At 37.5% G+C, this 13,576-nt stretch overlaps 1 protein-coding gene across 12 annotated transcripts in view; it reads left to right on the forward strand.

The window, feature by feature from the left end:
* Positions 1–13,576, forward strand: part of LOC128811770 (uncharacterized) — a 499,902-nt gene that overhangs the window by 230,053 nt on the left and 256,273 nt on the right. For 10 of the 12 annotated variants that reach the window (XR_008438457.1, XR_008438456.1, XR_008438459.1 and 7 more), the window contains 3 exons: positions 4,414–4,467; positions 6,299–7,487; positions 13,463–13,558. The gene's annotated coding sequence lies outside the window, so the exon portion shown is untranslated. Of the gene's footprint in view, positions 1–4,413; positions 4,468–6,298; positions 7,488–7,523; positions 7,606–13,462; positions 13,559–13,576 lie in introns of those variants that run through there. The other 2 variants (XR_008438458.1, XR_008438466.1) reach the window with 2 other exon arrangements.

The following is a 13,576-nucleotide window of genomic DNA, read 5'->3' on the forward strand; positions in this document are numbered from 1 at the left end:
AGGTTTCAGAAATCTGCTCATTTCCTCGTACACGTGCTGCCCTCCACATCATAGTAACTAACACAAGCAGGAGCTGCCTGCCTAAGACTCCCTACATGCTAATGGAAACACTTAATGACTAACAGGATGTTATTTCCCAACCAAGTTCAAAGATTAACATTTGGGGTTTAGTCTCACCATTATTTTTGTAAAAAGACATCTTTTGTTACATTTCCAGAGCTCAGTTATCATGCTGTGACACACTGCATCCAGTTCTGATAAGTAATGAAAGTTATGATTAGTTAAGCTCCTTTTGAATAGAGAAGGCTTCCCTGAAGGTTGAAACTGGCCTCTAATTTGAGATTTTAAATCATTGTTGAAGTGTTTTGACTAGGCTGCCTTTGTGTATACTAAACAGTTTAAGGTTACTTTTTAATCCAGTGGTGCCTGTTTTATGATGTTCACTTGCTGCAATTGAATGCTGTTCTGTTCATCTCTGCCAGCTGTCTCCTTGGGATACCCTAGTAACTAAGTTCTTTTATCTCAGAGGAATGAATTGTCAATAACAAGCAAATAATAACTTTTCTGCTGAATTTTCAAGATTTAAAAAAACTCTCTTTTTCTGTCATATCTCCCTTATAATGTCTTGCGAGGGTTAGTTGCTCTGTTCTTGCGCCGTGAGCCTTCAGGAGTTAAATGTTTATAGCATGACACAAAGGTAGAAGAGGTACATATTGCAGCAGTGTATTCACCATATTCTGTGGATATTTTTTAGCTGAAGGAAGTAAGCCCTGGTTATTACAGCTGTCACAGTGACATCTGATCCTCCAGTATCAGTGACTTCCTCACCCACCATATGACCCTGATCACTGCCATGACTCTCTGTCTACTATTAAAGTGGGAAAGGTCTTGGCCCTCCAGGTGCTGTTTCAAGTCTGAAATAGCAACTTGTCTGTCACACTCCCTCTGCCTAACTTATTGCTTAAGGACTAAGCTAAAATGTTTAATGTAGAAAGGGTCTCATGCAGCAATAAAGTAAAGAATGTGTCTTATGTCTGTTTCAGGGCTGATGTAAAGCTTGGGCACTGAGAGTGCATCAGTTCTTAAAAATGAGCAAATGTTAAAGCAAATTTGAGGCTTAATCTCAACAATTAATTTTTACACTTCCTTTCTTCTTTTGGGGAACACACTGCTTGAAAGTCATGAGAGGTACCTTTAAATTTCACCCAAGAATGGGGGTGTATAATAGCTTGATAAATGCCATGAGTCAAAATTGAAAACTTTAAAAATATTGTCATACAGAAATTCATATCCAAAGCAGATCTTAGCTGAATTTGAGAAAAAAATGAGCTAACAAGCAAAAATGTTGCATGAAAATATATTTAAAAACCCTAAAGCTCTAAAGGAAACTCCAGAATTGTGTAGGTGAAATCAATAGGGCTTCCCATGATGTGCATTTTTCCCTCCTTACTAAGTACCTTGTTTGTGGTATTAATTTAAAACTTGCTTAACCTAGGCAACATGAAAGACTTAGACAGGCTACTTTTCTATGCAAATAGATATGGCTTATCAGGCCTACCTAATTTTTAAGAATGAGGCATTGGAAAAGATTCTGTACTGAAGATAACAGAACTGGCCTAACTGGCTATTGCTCTGTACATTGTGCAAGCTTTGACCCAGCAGTTGTCACATGTTTCCAGCCCTGAATGCTCATCTTTTTAAGCCTCTAGTGTTGCTAAATTCATGTAAACTGGTATGTGGGGCTTGACAATGAAGAACCAGTATTTGTATATTGAAATTCAGCTGCATCTGGACTGAACCAGAAATTAAGCAGGTGTAATGCCAGAGTAATAAAGAGGTTGGATAACCAGCTTCTATAAGTTTTGGAGTGATTTTAGGTTCTTAAATATAGTATTACAAAACTATTTTTTTTGTTTTGATGGATGTGCCTGTGAGCATCTGACCTACAATTCCTCCTCTAATGCAGGGGGAGGGGCAGAGTGCTTCTGGTCACCTTTGTCAAGGTAGTGCTGTGTTTCTTACAGTGACCCCCATGATCAGGAAATCTTAACAAACACAGCTGCAGCATGTTGCATTGAAAAATGTTTTTTTTTTTAAATAGAACTATACACATTTTAATACCCTTTGCAATATATTCTGGATTGCAGTTGCAAATACCATTTTTTATAGCATGAAATGTCCTCTCTTCATGTTTTGTCAGAAGCATATGTCCGTGTGTAATTATATACATATTTAATATGTATATATGCTCACATAGTGTATGTATTTATATATATATATCAAGTGACTTCATAGCTTATGTTAAGATAACACCATCCTTTAAAAATAAAACCTTACAAAATTTTATGTAGTTGTAAACTAAAGTTATGAAGTTATATGTGAAGTTAAAAGGTTATAAATGCAGTTCTGCTTATCTTAGTGGAAAACCAGATCAGAAATTGTCAGCAGAGTACTTTTAGAAGAGTTCTGTCATGACTCTGAAGATGGAAAGCAAGATAGACAAGGATTTAGAACTGATGCAAAAGGAGAAGGGAGGGCATGTGTTCCTGAGAGAAAACCATAAAAAGAAATGTAAAAAAGTGGGAAAATTAGGGTGTGTTCACTCTGAGCATATGTTAGACATTAACTCATAGCAGGCAGGGCTTTGCTCTCTGTTAAAGGAAAAACTAGAATTCTGTTGAATAAGGGACACAGAACAAGCAAACTGGATTGGACAAAAACTTGTTGCCCTTCTATGGAACATCCCTCATGGCTGAATGTTCTCTATGTTCTTGATCCACTTGGTGTTTGGATCTGTGCTGCTCTTTCTGTTTACTGTAAACAGAAATGTCACACAACCAGAACACTTTGGGGCTAGAGATGGGATTATGTGGTTCCACCAATCCTCCTGTTTTCACTTTGTTGTCTTATAAGAGTAAAAAAAGGTTGTTAAAAATTGTCAGTCATTTGTCTGTGGACAAGTGCTGGGTTTGATGCTGCCATTGGCCATTTAGGGGTGAAAGGCTTTGAGTGTTGTACTCTCTGGAGTATAGCTCTGTATTTGTTCATTTTCAGGCATGTGCAAAGCCTTGGCCTTCACTATGCTCATAAGTCTTCCACAGTGATTATGACTGGGGTCCTTAAATTATATTGTAATTACTATTATTCATCGTAATGGCTTACTAGCAATAATTACTAATAATCTTGATAATCCCCTAAGGAAAAATACTATAGGTGGAAAGCCAGAGATGGAGTCATTATAACAGAGACAATTGTTTCCCTCTTGTAATAAAGTAATTAATTCCCAGCTTTTTTTTTTTTTTGAGGGTGATGAAGAGATTTCTGAAGAGACTTCTCTCATAACAACCCTCTCTGCCCACCTGCCCCAAAAACTAAGAGTGGAAGAATGAACAGGCCTTTGTCCTGACTATGAAAAAATCAAGCAGCAAATATGGCTTATTTCTATCAAACTTTCTGTCTCTCCTTCCCTATTTCTTCATCATAATTTCATGGTGTTCTGTGCTTTCATAAGCCCATAGTGTGTGGTAGACAAGAAGTAAAGTATTTATAGCTTGGTAGACAACATCTTCACAGAAAACTTTCATAAAACCTCCTTCTCACAGGATATGCATTGTTTTTATATACTTAAATTCACTTCTAAAAATGTGCACAAAGATCTGGCTGTGTTTATCTATGGCTTTAAAAGAGCAACAATCAAAAGGAACTGTGTACCATGATCATTTAGTTTTCTGACTCAATAAAGAAATTCTTATTCACTTCTACAAGTGCATCTCTGTCCAGTGATTTGTCCCATATACAGAATGTACCTGCAGCTCTTGGCATCAGGGAGGGCAAAGAGGCAAATATTTCTCATTGGCAGGTGAAGTAACATAAACCTGAATGGTGTGCTCAGATTGTTTCAATAAATATTTTTCGTCACTACAGAGCTTTATACAGCAGCAGTAAAGGCAAGAAAGGAAATTAGAAACACAGCTGAGACTGCATCTCATACTTAATAATGGCCTAAAATTCTTACTGTTTATTAAAACTAACACCCCTTGTCAAGGTGTTGATCAAAAATTCTCTGCAGTCTCTTTTCTTTGATCTTTTCATTTTAGAAACCACAGCTATTTGTTGCCATTTCTTTATTTAGGTTTATGTCTAAAACATTGAAACTCAAAACTGCTTTCCAATAATGTTTTATGGTAAGGAGTAATCCTGAATTCATTGAACCAGCAAACTCATCACTAAACAAATTTGTCCACTCACAAAGAAAGGAGAGTTCTGGTGTAACAGAAACATAAATGGTCAAAGATGGCACTAGAAAGGATGCTTTTAAAAAACCTGTCATCTCTGAGTCTCATGCATCTACTGCTGTCCAGTCTTAGTATGGGCATAATTTAGTCTAATATCCACATTTACCTTTTGTTTCAGCAGCTCCCTGGCTCCTGCACATGCAAAACATTTGAATTTCCTGTTGGCTCAGAGGTGAGATTTATAACATTTATTAAAGCTGCTTTTCGCTGTGAGTTTACTGGGCAGAAAGCCTAAGAGGGCCTTTTTTTTAAGGGGGTTTAATTGCTTGAATTTACCAGAGGGGTGAACATTATGCTCTCTTTGCAGCACCACTATCCACTAAGATTGCCAGGTGTTGAATTTCCCTAGAGGTTCCCTATTTATTGAAGGAATTCATGAAATATCCATCTATCCAGAGCCAGAGCTCCTACCATCCCTTTCCCATTCATTGTCTTGATTTTGTTTCCTTCATGGCTGCTTTTGAATTTCTTGGTTGAGCCTGTTCATTTCTGTCTGTTCCTGTCTGTAAGTGTCCTCCTTCCTCTCCACTTGCACACCTTGGGCACTACAAATGGGCCAGACATCCTGGGAACTGAATGTGCCTGAAAGCCTTTGTTGGGATGTGGCTGCTGGTGCAGAGGGACAGTTCAGTGCTGGGAGTACACTGGTGCTCTTAGCAGGGTGGGAAAGGAGATCAACAGAGGACAGGAAAGACAGGACAAGTAGAGGGAAGGCTGAAGAGCAAAGATGTCTTTTTCAATGTTTAAAGTAAAATTTTTCAATGTTTAAAGTAAAAGCCTAGAAATAACCCTTTAAATCCATGAATGGACTTCTCAACAGATGGCAACCCTACAGTCAAGTGAGCCCAAGGAAGGCAGACCATAATTGTTAGCAAATGTATTATTAAGGGAATTTACTAATTTACTGATGGAACAGCCGCTTCAGTTGAAGAATAAATTGGAATATTTTGGTGCATTTCCTTTAAAAAGTCATCCACTTTTAAGTCTATGTATTAAAATTACATAGTCTTAAATGGGGGTCTCCTTCGCTAAACAAAAGATATGCAAATTACATTTCAAGATTTATATTATGATAAAAACTGAAACACAAAAGAGACATTATCTTGCAAAAATGTAAAAGTACATTGCTTCATGAGTCTATAATGATATAATGTGATGTTGATGTAGTTAAAAATGTCAGAAGGGAGACAATGACCTTAAAAGTTTAAAGCAGACACATTAATATTGATTGATTTTTAAGAGATTAAACAGCAAGAATATATCTATACATAGACTGGATATTGGATTGTTTGAAAATTTGAGATGAGATACAGAACATTTCAGTCTTGTAATGCTTTATATTTAATAGCAAGAACACGCATTATATGCAGCCATTTGTACTACAGGAAACCGGATGATGATTTGCCTTGACTTTATCAGACTATTTCTTGTAAAAACCAGCGGTGTCTGACAAAGCTAGATGACCATTTCTGGCTTAAGCATAAATGCTGGTTTGCCATAGATGTCAAAAAAGTCTTAATGTTGGTTGGTTGGTTTGTTTTTTTGTTTGTTTTTAACCTTGTTCTGTATCTATGTAGATCTGTATGGTGTATTGCAATTATTTTATATACACACACATACACAGATTCCTAAAATATGTTGAGCACTGTAAAACCTCAACACCTTCTGGCCTTGAACCAAATAATGTGACTGCACGTCAAATATTGTGTCATTTTTTTTCCTATTTTTTGTCAAACTGGAAGAAGGTTGTCAGTAACAGTTCTTGTTTAAGTTTAGGCTCATACTTATATCCATGCTTATGACAGCAAAGTCATAAGGAAATGTGCTTATCATTGATGAGGAAGGTGCTAAATATTGTGATATTTGTTATTCCCCTGGGGCAGTTTATTTTATCATCTCAGGTTGATGGAAGTTTTTTCTCACAAATAAGCTGCACTCTTAATACACTTGCATTGGCCAGAGAAATGAGGCTGTTGGTCATGGTTGACCCTTTATATTTCTAGGAACCAGGCCACAGATGCCTTGGACTTGGAATTCAGCTTGCAAGCGAGAACAAGTGTGACCAGCAGGAGATGGGCCATCTTGCTGAGAAGAGATCCTGAAGCATTGTACAGATGGAGATTTTCATTCAGAATCAGACCTCACAAAACATGTGGCAGATAAAGTGTAGGCCACATTTTTATAAAGATTTTAAAAATCTCACTTTTGAACAAATCATTAGCCCTTTACTTTTTTTCTCTGCAGATATTAAGTGACTGAAAATCAATATTTGAAGGAAAGAGAACAGCTGGGAACCTGGAGTTCAGCATAGACATTTTGCATAATAGGGAATTCTTGTTTTTCAAGTAGCAAAGATAGGAAGTATTATTGTGTGGCAACTTTGTCTTCAGATTTAATTTTTTTTTTTTAATATAAAATGGATTCTTTCCAGGAGAACTATCAAACAGCAAAGTGTCTGGATGTCACAGCTGCATCCTGTAAATGTCTCTTTAGTTTCACCAATGGTAAAACCTGTTTTGACCTTCTAGTAAAAGAAAATAGCCCAAATATACCAGAGAAAGCACAGTGTCTCCAAAGGGCCTGGCCTAAGTGAGCACCCAGAATCCCAGAAAGCCAAGAAATTTGAAGGCAGTCAGACTTGATTTAATTATTTTTTACTACAAGTCTCATTTGAGAGAATGATTAACGGGAGAAGAGACATAAATGGCAAAGTCTTGATCAAAGAAGCTGCTGTCAGAGTACCATCTAGATAAATTAGGAAAAGAATGCTCAGGTTTCTGTGAAAGAAGACTAATGACATCAAGTCAAGATGAAATAGAAAGGAGCAGCATTGCAGGCTGGAAATCATAAAAGACTAGCGTGCCCTGACAAGAAGCCCTGAGAAATTTCCCGAACTGGAAAGTAATTGGAATTGGAAAGGAATTACTTTCTGTAAGTGCCGGGTCTTGAAGTTACGCAGGACTGAAGATGACCCAGGCACCAAACTTGCTTTTTGGAACCTGTCAAGACAAGTGAAGAAATCTTCTGGAAGCATCTGAAGCTGTTAGTATCAGCTCTACACACTGCAGGTATTCTGCATCTTATGCACTCACTCTACTCAACTAGGATCAGTCCCTTCACCTAAAAGCTCAAACGGTCCCACCTGGAGGCAAGCAGACAGTGGATAAAAGGAGACTGTGAAACTAACAGCTAGTAAGTATTTGTGTAATTTATAGAACTTGTTTACAGGAATGGCAGTCTCCTGGAGAGAGCAGTGGCCCTAGCTGAAATCAAGAGAAAGCTTTACAAGTGATCTGAATGTACTTGTGTGAAGAGAGGCATCTTAGAAGGTAGGATTTGTCTTTTGGTATACCATAAAGGATTTCAAAAAAGTAAACTAAAAAAAATCCAAACCTCTTTCAGTAGTCAGAGGTGTACTCCTGGAAATCTAGTGTTTAAATAAAAACAAGATGACCTGTTTCTCAGGGAATATTGAATTGTTATTTAAGTATTGACTTAGTTTTCTAACACTAGTATTCCTGTCTAGAGGAGGAGAGCTTCCATTAGAGGCCTCCTTGCCTCAGATTTAGATTATAATATGGAGTAGCATTTCTGCAGACAAGCACTTAGTGTTATCAGTACTAAAACTGTGTGAGATTAGCTAATGTACTTTTCTGTGATGTGCAAAGTGAATGCCAGGACGCACCATTGTACCTGACTGCAGCAGCATGAAGTTGTGCTTCAGCAGCGTTCCATCGAAACGTGGGATTTTGAAGGCAGGGAAGCGGTCTCTGGGGTGTTGCCCGTCAGCAAGAAATGATTTTTAGAAGTAGGAAATAAAGGAAGAGTCTGAACTGATGTTTAGAACAAATAAATGGGAGCAGCAAAACTTTCAGTAGTAGTATTACATGCCATCATAGAACAATAGCTAAATGAAGCGTGTATTTAAAATTTGGTGAGAAGCTTTTGTACATTTTAGTTCTGTTTGGCTCAGCGGGTGTGCTGCACTTTAGACTTCAGTCTCCAGGGCTGTCAATCCAACAACTTTCACAAGCACTATATTCACTTAAAAGCTGAAAGAGAAAAATAGAAGGGGATGATGCTAATAGCACTTAGCACTTATATAGCTTTCCTTCCTGAAAGTGCAGTACAAACATGAGGTAATTAACATGTACTTTGTCTTGGAGATGCAAATGTATCTCTAAACAACCTTTAAGCAAAGAGAATACAGACACATAAAACCAACCTTTGCCGAGCTGCGTTTTCAAGCATAAATATTGTGAAATGCTATTTTATGGTATAATTTCTCCCTGTTGTTGATCAGTAAGTCCAGCTTGTGGAAACCAACACAGTATATTTCTGCATGCAGGGCTCCTTCTTCATTGTGTGAAGAACTTAATGTAATAATTTCAGATTTTATTTGATGAAGTGGCTGATACAGGTAACCACCAGCAAGTTATACAAGGGGGTGTGTTATTTGAGCAGGCAAAATATGGGATTAGGTTGCGTAGATGTACCAGTTATCCAAACTGCCAGGAGCCTCTAGAGCAATCCTGCTGTGCCTGCTCCAGTATCTACCCACCTGGTGTTAGCTACTCTGAATATGTCCCACAAAGTCTTGAACAGATAGTTACCCACCTAATCCACTTGCTTAGAAACTTCAAAGTCTTAAAAAGAAAGAACCAGAAAAGAGAGGTTCAGCTGGCACTAAGAGAAGTGAAATGCCTTTGAGGAGAAAAAGAGATAGGTAAAACTATAAGTCTCAGACTTAGTTTTTCTCTAAATAAGAAAGAAAAATGTCTGCAGCTGTGGTGTGTTTTCAGTGTACTTTTTTTTTTTTCCTGGTTAAAATAAAAGTTCAGTGGTGTTTGCAAAGCTGGAAATCGACTTATAAGTCAATTTGATAATTAAAGAGTTCTTTTGAGCCCTTGAGCTACTACCAAAGGCTATCATCACAGATCAGCCATGATGTGGAGCAAATCTGGTCAGGGAATTATCTGTTTCACTCTCCTCTTCATTCTTAGGCCATTATGACTTCAGGATGGCAAATCTGTCAAATTTGCAATTTCCTCCAGTAATAGAGTTTTGGCAGAAGCTGATGTTGGTGCTGTACAGTACTCATGCACAGTTAGGTAACCAATGCATGCTTCATTTGAGAGAGGCACAGAAAGCTTCTCAAAGTTACTGCATTATAGTTTCTCTTTCAGTGCTGAGCTCAGCTGCTGAGAGCAGAGGAGGTGTGAAAAGACTTGTTAATAAAAGTCTGTTTAGATTTCATTATTCTGAATAGCCAGATCAAGACAATATACCTTGCCAACCCTCTGAGAATTTCAGTCCTCTCTGGAAAAACTTTCTTTCCTGCGCTAAATAGCCTTCCAGTGGAATATTTATGCAATGCAAGCAGAACTCTCTTCTGCTGCCTTTGATTAACAGAGAGAATGGAGACTGCCTTCCACTTGTAGAAGAGCAGGAAAGATGAACAAAAGAGCCAGGGAGGTCTTGCTTCTCCTACTCAGACACATCAAAATAGCTTCCAGCTCCACTTTCCAATTTTTTAGCTTTGTTTCTCTCCTATTTTAGAAAGGGGAACTCCTTTGAGTTAAAGGAGGAGCGACGGTGACTGGTGTGGAGGGTAGATTAAGTGTGGCAGTTTGGCAGATTGGTGCGGCAAAAATGCCAAAAGCATTGGGGGAGGTGTAACTCACTGAAGAGCACTTACAGGTTGGTTATGTTCAGCTCAGAGCTGGGGCTTGGGGATGCCATGTCTTAGCAAGCTCCAGCATGATTTCTGCATTGTGCCAAAAGCATTTTATTGGCTAGATCTGGAGAAGTGTCCTACCAAGGCTGACTGGAAGAGAGGTGCAGTGAACCACAAAGAGCTCTATCAAAATATCAATTTCTTCCTCTTCACAATGGCTCCAGCCTCTGAGCAGTGAAATAAAAGTGAGCATTTCTGAATATAAGCTGTAGCTATGGAAGTATCTTTGTCTACATGACGAGCCCTAGTCTTTAACCAATCTGAGCACTTCAGAGATGTTTTTCAGTTTGCTGTAAAAGAAAAATACTAATCTGTGGTAGACTTGGCATGTGACATGGGCAGGCTTTTTCTCCCCCAGAAAATTAAACCTCCATTTTAATCACTGTGATTTTCTTTTGTTGTGGTCCTTTTAAAGTTCTGTGAGTTTTGCTTAGATATTTATGAAAGTTTTTAAAAGACTTAACTCTTGATGAAAGCAGATATAGCCTCGTAAGCATAAGTGCTACCGTTCCTTTCTCTGTCAGCATATGCACTCACCTGAATACCCTGAATATATATATATACAGATTTCAAAACCCAACTAGTAATAAATGACAAAAAATGGGTGCTGGAAAGCTGACTCAGTCTAGTTCAAAATATATTCCACTGTGTTACACTTTCGTTATAAATTCAAAATAAATTACAAAGGTTAGTGAAACCTTATTTCACTTTTTTTACCTGTCCACTTGTATTTTCTAAATAAGTCTCAAATTTAAACGATTAATGACCTAGCTTAATTGAAAGGAAAATTATTCAGAGAAGAACACATTTTAAATAGCATATTTCCATACTTGTACTTTACATTGTTACTGAGTGATAACCTAATACAGTTAATTAGTACCTTTCTCCCTAGTATAACTTATTTGTCATCAGGAGTAGGATTTAGCCCTTTTCATCTTGTCATGGCTTTTGGTGTTAAGTGCTTGCAGTACCTTGCCCCATCAGGAGATCCAGAAGGGTGATGTTTCATTTATCCCAGCATTGCAATTTTTTCTGCAGAGTTATTTAACAAAAACATTTTGTTATATGGAGTGGTTAGTGATGTAGTCATTGAAGTCAATATGACTTTCACAATTGATGTCAATGAGAAGAGGACTGTGTTGACTGTGACTGTGTCACCCCAGTAAAAGATGAACACTGTGCCCTTTTAAGTAACATATCACACCCATATTTTAAGGACATCACTTGTAAAAAATGCTCTGGAAAAGAAGGGAAGAGTGATGTGCCTGTTATTGCAAAACTTGCCTTCTGAATTCTGTTTCTGGTTGCAAGAGAAAATATAAAATGTAAGGCATGTGCTTTATTAATATTTATTTATACTGTCTTCTGATACATTGCCTTTCTGATGCTACGTGGTGTTCTCCTGCACTATTTCCCAGCATGATAGCTAATGTCCTGCTCTGAAAATTATCCATTAAAATTTTATCAATTTTGTGTTTTGGTGAGACAGGATGAGGAAATGCCATTGGAAAATTAGATTCCTCTTTGACATCGGGCGCCCAGTCAGCAATCCAATCCCATGTGTTTCTACTGAGACATTAGGATTTGATATAATTTTGGGCAGAAAACATTTTAAAATGGAACAATTGAATTTTCTGGATGGTCTTGGGGACCACTTAGCTTAAGAGAATACACTTCCAAATCAAAAGCCTTTCAATCATTCTAAATATTATTTGGATGATATTTGCTTTATGTGTAGTAGCAGTTTGAATTTGTATTGAATGTTTGACTGGCTTGTGCTCGCATAGATGATGTATGAAATTATTATTTCATATTTTTCTGGTGTTTGCATTGCAAGTGACATCTGGCTGACAGGAACTTGAAGAAATGGGATACAAAGTGAATGCTGCAGTTACCACAATATCATATTTATCAAAAGGCTTAAGGTTGGTCTGTCTTTGTTTCACATGTGAAACTAGCAGCAATGAAAAAGAAACAGCTTCTCTTTTTTTAACTGAGCTGCTTGGAAAATTAAGATAGATGAAAAAAAATGTTAATTGTATTCTGTATTAATTTAATTAATTTATGTAGACAATCATGTATACTGGCTGAAAGACAGTTCTCTCATACAAGCTGAGTTCTCAGCTTGTATGGAGGGGTTGGTTTTGTTGCTATTATGCCTTTAGATTTTGGCTAATATTCTATAAAATTCATACACTCTGTATCACAGAATAGGGAAGTCTGGAACAAGCTACTATAGCAGACTGACACAGTTCTTTTTAAAACTTGTGTTCAGCTGTACAAATCTAAAGGTAGGTTAATTATAATTGCATTATATCTTTGAAATGTACCTCTTGAAATCCTGTCTTTAACCAAACTCTTACCCCAACACTTTTTCATTAAGCTCTTGATATGTCACTTGTCTAATGGTAAATTTGAATTAGTGAATTTTTGACTAGAATACAGGTTTTAAAAATTATTTTACAGTTTAAAATGTGGTATGAAAGTTTATAATGCTTTGGAAATATGAGTCCAGCCTTTAAAAAAAGGTCTTTTCCTAATGCATGCAGTTTGTGAGGAAGCTCTGCTGATGTATTACAGGACAAAACCAAAAGTGATACAGTGAAGTGTCTAGTTTCTGGCCACACCCTGGCTTCTACACTTGCTAGAAGGATTTCTTGGACACATAGTCATACCTGGCTATCTTTTATGCTTGGTGGTTATAAAGACTGTGGAATCTGTGCAAAGAAAATAGGGGAATTTGTAATGGTTCAGTTGTTTCCCAACCATTCTGGGAAGGAAGGAATCTGGGGGCTGTTCCATATATGCGTGTGTAGTTCAGAAGAGAAAAACAAGAGGTTGTACAGAGATAGTGAGGTGGGTAGAACAGTCTAGGAGGGGAAAAGTCTGCCTGAGAGAGACAGAGAGACGGCAGACCAAGTAATCAAAAAATAATTGCATCTGTACTGCTGTCAAGTGATTTTCTGATCTATGAAGTTAACAAGCTGAGAGCACTCAGCATCTTCCAGAACTTAGACCTTTGCTTTTAAACAAATAGAAAATCCAGCTGTGTGGTCCAATTCACAGGAAGCAAGAACTAACAGTAGTTTTTCTTTAGGTCTGTAATTGCAAGGTCAAGTTGGGAAACTTAAAAAAACCCCAACAAAAACAAGTGAAACAAGGTATGAAAAACTGAGGGCAAGAAATACAAAGGAAAACAATTTTCAAATTGTTCACAGAGGAAAATTTTATTCCTGTAAGTGAACCTTAAGAAGAGCCTATCTATTTATTGATGACATTGTGCATTTGCCTGTCCTCCCTTGTTAGACATTGGCAGTGTGAATACCTTCACTTTATTCTTCTCTCTGCTTTTGCAAACATCTCCAGTCAATAAAGACTGGACTTATCCATTGCCATACTTGCCTTTCCTCTTTTTTTTTTTTTTTGCCAGACAACTGAGCCAAGATCACTGCAACCAGCAGAGTTCACTGAGACCAGCAGCTGATCACTTCAGACCAGCAGAGGATCAGTTAGATCATTCAGAGCAGTAAGTATTCTGAGCTTA

The sequence above is a fragment of the Vidua macroura genome, chromosome 9 (assembly GCF_024509145.1).
Source record: "Vidua macroura isolate BioBank_ID:100142 chromosome 9, ASM2450914v1, whole genome shotgun sequence".
Classification (NCBI taxonomy): Eukaryota; Metazoa; Chordata; class Aves; order Passeriformes; family Viduidae; genus Vidua; species Vidua macroura.